Source organism: Mauremys mutica, chromosome 4, assembly GCF_020497125.1.
Source record: "Mauremys mutica isolate MM-2020 ecotype Southern chromosome 4, ASM2049712v1, whole genome shotgun sequence".
Taxonomy (NCBI): domain Eukaryota; kingdom Metazoa; phylum Chordata; order Testudines; family Geoemydidae; genus Mauremys; species Mauremys mutica.
Window position 1 is genome coordinate 85302648 of NC_059075.1, and position 6804 is coordinate 85309451.

Sequence of the window (6804 nt, forward strand, 5' to 3'; positions counted from 1 at the left end):
TGGGTTTGACTCTGTTTGTCACACCAAAAAATCAGTATGCATCCCTCTGGAGCTGTGCCAGTTTGCTAACCAGGTTACAGTGCTTAGCTGAAATTACCAGTGCCAGAAGGGTGCACAGCATGTGCTTACTGTTGCAAATAGGAGGTGTCACAGTCAAATAGAGTAGCTGGATTTAAAGGGGAGGCCAGATAATTTAATGGACCATATTAATATTTGTAACCATACAAATGTAAATGGAGCAATCAACTCTGGTGCTTGAGGGCATAAACTGATCACTGCAGGGGCAGGAAAGAGTCCAGTTCCTCCACCTCTTCTCTGTGTGCTTCATTGCACAATTGGAGCTTGATCCAATTCCCATTCAAGTCAATGAAAAGTTAGCGTCACTGGGAGATGGAATGAGTTTCAGTCAGGCAGAGGGTCAATCAGAACAATAGACTTGATAGGCGCTGTCATACCAGGTCAGACCAATGGTCAATCTTCCTTGATGGTGGCCCTCACACTTTATATTCATATTTATTTCATATTGCAAATTAAAATTTTGAAAGCTATTGTACCTTTTGAATGAAAATTAAGGATCTTTGTTACAATAAATAGTAAAAAAGCTGGTGCCAAACTTTGAAACAGTTGATTTTTCTGCCTTTTTAGATATTTAATTTCTTCTTATCTAGTCACAATGACACTCATCTTTGATAAGAAAGGGTGAATCATTTTGCTTTAATTTCCTTTAAGAAATAATTTAAATCCCAAACTGGTAATTAGCACTATGTTAAGTGCCTGATTTTATTATTCTAAGTTCTTAGCAATAAGATAAGTAGTAATAATTATAACATAATTATAGACCCTCAACTTGTGTAAACTAGAGTAGTTCCATTGACTTCAATGATGCTATACGGATTTACATCAGCTGAGGACTTGGTCCTTTTATCTCCCTCTTTCTCTGTCACAGTTATACATACATATGTATTTGATGCCATAAATTTACACAATGCTTTTCAAACATATAGTAAGATGCAATTTGTGTCCCAAGCAGTTTACAATCCACATATACACATGTGATATACACAGTCAACGGAGGAAAGGATTGATTGCAAAGCACTGTGTACATGTATATATCAGTGTTTGAGTACAGTTTGTATGGACTTGAGAGGGGGCACTGCAGATGTCAAGGAGACCAGAGAAGAGTTATCTGGAATCAAGAAAAATCTACAGCTAGGCAGAGCAATCAGAGTGCTAAAATTGCCATTATCTATTAACATCTTGTTTGGTATTTGCCATTTTAGCTAATCACTTATGATTCTTAGTCTCCTGCATATATATATATATATTTTGCATTTATTTCCTAGTCATATGTTTACAGGTACCTGTCCCTTACACCACTTGCCTTGTACTACTGTAAAAAATAATGGTGTGCAACAAAAAGGCAAAGAACTGTGTGGCCACTGATGTATATTACAGAGTAGTAAATATTCTTGATTCTATTAATATTTTTGTTACTGCTGACTCTGTCTTAAAAAGAGGCTATGTAAAGTAATGTTTTATGATACCTAATAACAGACACTGCATATTGTAAAATCAGTATGAATTAAATTGTATTGTTTAATAATTAGTACTAAAGTCCTGTGCCTAAACATGTTTTCTGCTTATCAAATATTTGTTTAAAATATATTTAAAGTGTTTCTAAAAATAGCAGATGCTGCATATTTTTAATTTTAGAAAATGTAACATGCACTCTCCCTTTCTTGATTTTTTGTTTTGTTTTAAATGGAATCCGGTCCTAAATTAGGATAAGTATTATTTTTCTTAGACAAATTTTGCTATTGCAGGTTTGGCTCTTATAGTGTACTTGGTTTTTCCTCTCATTCCGCACAAGGTGGAATCATCAGCTTTCTGGACCCGGTAAACATACAGATGAAAACATTTAGTAATAGCATGAGTTGTACAGTATGTGTTGTGTTTTTAAAGTAAATAGTATTGCCACCTGCAAAAGCTCAAAAAAACATGTCACGTCCCCTCCCCTCCCCAAATAATGAGATTTAATTCAAAAGATGTGATGTTTTCTAATGTCTTCTGATTTTTGGACTCCTGCTGCGCATGTGTGAGCGAGAGAATGAATATAGCGTTGCTAACACTCCCAGATCTATAAAGTAAGGGAATTTTTGGGCCCAGCTTCAGGAGCTCTCCCTGGGATCAAATTTATAAAGAGCTGTATAAAATGCTCCATGATAGTGTGCAGCTTCCCCTTTTCCTGAACCCCCCCATGTTAATTATTTGCCCCCCCAGCTCCAGATCTGCTGTCCCCAGTCCATGAATTATACAACCTCCTAGCCCCACATCTGCTCCTTCACCCTCAGCACAGGTGCTAGCTTCTAGTTGTGCTGGGGCGTGCTCAAGCCATGCTCAGCCTCAGCCCCAGGCCCTGCCTCCACTCCACTCCTTCCCCCCAATGCCCCACCCTGCCTCTTCTGCCACAGCTCTGCCCTTATCCTGCCTCTTTTTGCCCCATCCCTGCTTCTCCCCCTCCCTCCCACCTGCTGCAATCATCTTCGCTGCAGAGTGCAGAAGACAGTGGGAGGGAGGAAGAGTTGATTAGCAGAGCTACTGGCAGGCAGGAGGCACTGGGGGTGGGGGAAGAGGGGAACTTGGCTGCTGGTGGGTGCTAAGCACCTGCAATTTTTTTTCTGTGGGTGCTCCAGCACCATGGAGTTGGTACCTATGCCCCTCAGTGCATCTCTGCAGCTCCAGGGGCTCTTCACCTCCTTCTCCCAGGCCTGGGGAGAAGCTTTGAGGGTTGTTTAGCTTAGTGGGGCAGCATTAAGGCTCCTTGGCAGAGGGTCTCCCTGTTCAAAGGTGACATGTAGGAGGGTGCATGTGGGGGTCACATATCCCCCCCCCATATGTCTGCCAGGGTTTGCCAGCCCTGCTCAGTCACATGGTGTGACTGTCCCCTCTCCCTGCTTTGCAGCTGTCAGAGCCAGTGAGGTCCAAGCTGTGCCACCTGGGGAGAGGCAGGAGCAACAGCTGGGAGCTGCAGGGAGGGGCTCTGGTTTCCAGGAGGGGAAACTGAGGGTAAGAGGGGTCCTACCTGAGGGGTGTGTGTGACTTGAACTGTTCCAGGGACAGCTGAACCTTTAAATTGTCTCTCCACCCCCTCACTAATAGCAGGTACAGGTGGTCTCTGCCTGTTCTTTGGAAACAATTCTGATGTCTGACCAGACAAACTCACTGTACCAAACACGTCTTGCAGAATATTTAGCCATAAAGAGTAACATGAGATATCTATAGAAAAGATTCATAATCATTGCAAAATGTATGCACAGGTAATAGGTAAGGAATAATGTGTTTATACTGAACGCATGGTTTATGGACTTGGAATAAAAGTTAATCACCACTGGATATTATGTCTGTGATAGCGCATTTGAACAGAAGGGAGTTATCACCCCATGCTGCTTAACAAGTGATGTAATCAAGACTAAATTGTCTAGCCTTGCTCCATCCCAAAACTTTTAATGGAAAACCACCAGAGCCCACTACAAACAATCAAAATCACTTGAAGGTAAAAAAAAAGGAACATTACAACAAACAGAGCCTCACTCTGATGATTTAAGCATAACACAGAGTGGGAAAAGGCACTCTGGATTCTTTAACTGAGGAGACATCTTGGGGAGCAGGGATGTTGTCATGAAAAACTGAATCCTGGTTCCTGTGAAACCAGGCAGCTAAGCTGCAGACTGACCTTGGTGTGTGTGGCGGGGACCCCTATTTTATTATGTTTGTGTTTTATGATTTTGTTTTGTATGGGAACCGTTTGTTTCCATCACTTTCTCTCATTTCTAGTTAAATCTTTACCCTTTCTTAAATAAACCTTTTGTTTTATTATAAGTGCTCACAAGTGCTGTGTGGTTCACAGTGGAGCGGTGATTAAGGTAAATCCAGTAAACTGGGGTAAATTGCACCTTTGTGGGCAGAGGATCTGGGATTGCTGTGAGTAGCCAGTATCAGGCTGGATATTATAGGGAGACATTTCTATGGGATTTGAGATTGGGGTGCACCTATTGTTAACCTGCAAGATGAAGAGAGGGCTCGCATCGCCCAGAGGAGAGTGCTTGAGTGGCTGAAAGGTTGGGAGCGTTAGGGAGCTGAAACCCAGCCAGGCCCAGGCAAGAATCCCTCACACTGGATGCAGGGGGTAACAAAAAGTCTCTCAGTCCTGGGAGGCCCAAGAACCATCATACATCTCCAGGGGTTCTTCACCACCCCATTTTTCAAAGGAGGGAAAGGGGAATATACTGGGATAATGTGGGTTATATATACACAACAGGATGCAGGTGGGAAGCAGAGGGCTGTCCCTGCATCATAATAAAAAGTTGACCTTCTTTCTTCTTCAGATGGCTGATGTAAATGTAAAGCAACAACTATAATTTTACATGCAGATAGGTAAGCCAGATAATTGTGTCTGGAGTAGAGGAGTATATTGCTATGATGCTTCCATATTTGTGAATTGGGCATTGAGTTGTTATAGGTTCCATGGTCTGTTAATAAAAAGACTGAAGGACAAAAAAACACAAGCCTGAATGTGTCTGTTGTCCAGGGCACATTGCACACAGAGTGTTAAATCTCCCACATTTTTAGGAAGCATGAGAAGGGTTATGGCACTAGTTTGGGATTCAGGAGAGCCAGATTCAATTCCCTGCTCTGCCACATACTTCTGCTGTATGACCCTGGGCAAGTCATTTATCATAGAATCAGAGAAGTATAGGCCTGGAAGGGACTTTGAAAAGAAATCCAGCCCAGCCCCATGTGCTGAAACAGGACCAAGTAAACCTAGACCTTCCTTGTTAGATGTTTGTCCAAAGACAGAGGTTCCACAACCTCCCTTGGAAGCCTATTCCAGAGCTTAACTACCCTTATAATTGGCAAGCTTTTCCTAATATCTGACCTAAATCTCCCTTGCTGCAGGTTAAGCCCATTACATCTTGTCCTGTCGTCAATGGACAAGGAGAACAATCATCTTTGCATGTGGCTATACTGCAAAAAAAAACAAAACAAAAACTCTCAATCCCCTATCTCAGAGCATGGGTAATTGACTCAGGCTCAGGTTTGGGCTTCAGGACTAAAAACTGCTGGAGCCTGGGCTCTGAAATCTGGTGAGGGGGGAGGGTCAGAACATCTGCACTATTATTTATGGCTCTGCAGCTCTAGCCGCGCAAGCTTGAGTCAAGTGTCCCAGGCACTGAGATGCAGTCCTGCAGGTTTGCAGGGAAGACATACCCTTGAGAACAGCTCATAACTTATTTGAAGACTGTTATAAAGTCCCCCCCCTCAAGTTTATTTTGTCAAGACTAAACATGCCCAGATTTTTTTTAATTTTTCCTTCTAGGTCAGGTTTTCTAACCTTTTATCACTTTTGTTGCTCTCCTCCAGGCTCCCTCCAATTTGTTGACAATTTTCCTAAAGTTTTGTGCCCCGAAATGGACAGAACTCTTGCAGTGGCCCTCCTAAAATGAAGCAGTGTGATACAATTACCTCCCCAGTCCCTACCACACTGCTGCTAACATCCTGAGAATATTAGCTTTCCTCACAGCTGCATCACATTGCTGCTGACTCATAGGCAGGCAGTAATCCCCGAGACCCCTCCAGATCCTCTTCTGCAGCAGCACGACCATTGCCTAGGCCAGTGGTTTTCAACCTGCGGGTTGCAACCCAGTACTGGGACACGGACTGTAAGGCACTGGGTCATGGTGGCTCTGGTCAGCACCGCCAACCGGGCCATTAATAGTCCTGTCGGCGATGCGGCCCGGCTAAGGCAGGCTAGTGCCTACCTGTTCGACGCTGCGCCCCGGAAGCGGCCAGCAGCAGGTTCGGATCCTATGCAGGGACTCGGGAGGTGCTTCCCCGGCCCTAAGCACCGGCGGTCAATGGGAGCTGGGGGGGAGGGGGCGGTGCCTGCAGGTGAGAGCCATGTGGAGCCACTTGCATAGGGTGACCAGATGTCCCATTTTATAGGGACATTCCTGATTTTGGGGGCTTTTTCTTATATAGGCACCTACTACCCCCACCCCCTGTCCCGATTTTTTATACTTGCTATCTGGTCACCCTACACTTACGTGCCTCCACCTAGGAGCTGGTTCTGGGCTACAGCACAGTCCATGGTGCCAGGATAGGCAGGAAGCCTGCCTATGTATGCCTGCCGCACTGCTGACCAGGAGCCATCGGAGGTAAGCCTGTGACCCAACCCCCTGCCCCAGCCCTGAACCCCCTGCAAACCCCGAGCCCCCTCCTGCACCCCAGCCCCCCCTCAACCTGGAGCCCCTTCCTGCACCCCAAACCCCTCATCCCTAGCCCCACCCCAGAGCCTGCACCCCCAATCCAGAGCCCTCAGTCCCTCCCACACCCCAACCCTGAACACCCCCAAACCCAGAGCCCCCTCCTACACCCCAAACCGTCCATCCCCAGCCCAGACCCCCTCCCACGCCCTGAACCCCTCTGCCCCCAGCCCTCTGCCTCCACCCTGAGCCCCAAACCCCTCGGCCCCAGCTCCGTTGGGTCGCAGGCACCAACAATTTTCTTCAACTGGGTGGCCCTAAAACCTGGGGGGGGGGGTCAGTGTCTCTGCCCAGTGGGGCAAGGCGCGGCCCGGCCCCGCGCGGAGGTTCAGTGCCCCCAGGCGGCGCGCGAGGCGCTCTGACACCAGGGTGAGGGGCCGCGGGCAGCACGGGGCGGGGGCGGGGGCGGGTTCGAGGCCGGGCTGTCCTGTCCTGTCCGCTCCCTCCCGCCCGTATCCCATTGCCGCCTCCGGCAGCGGGT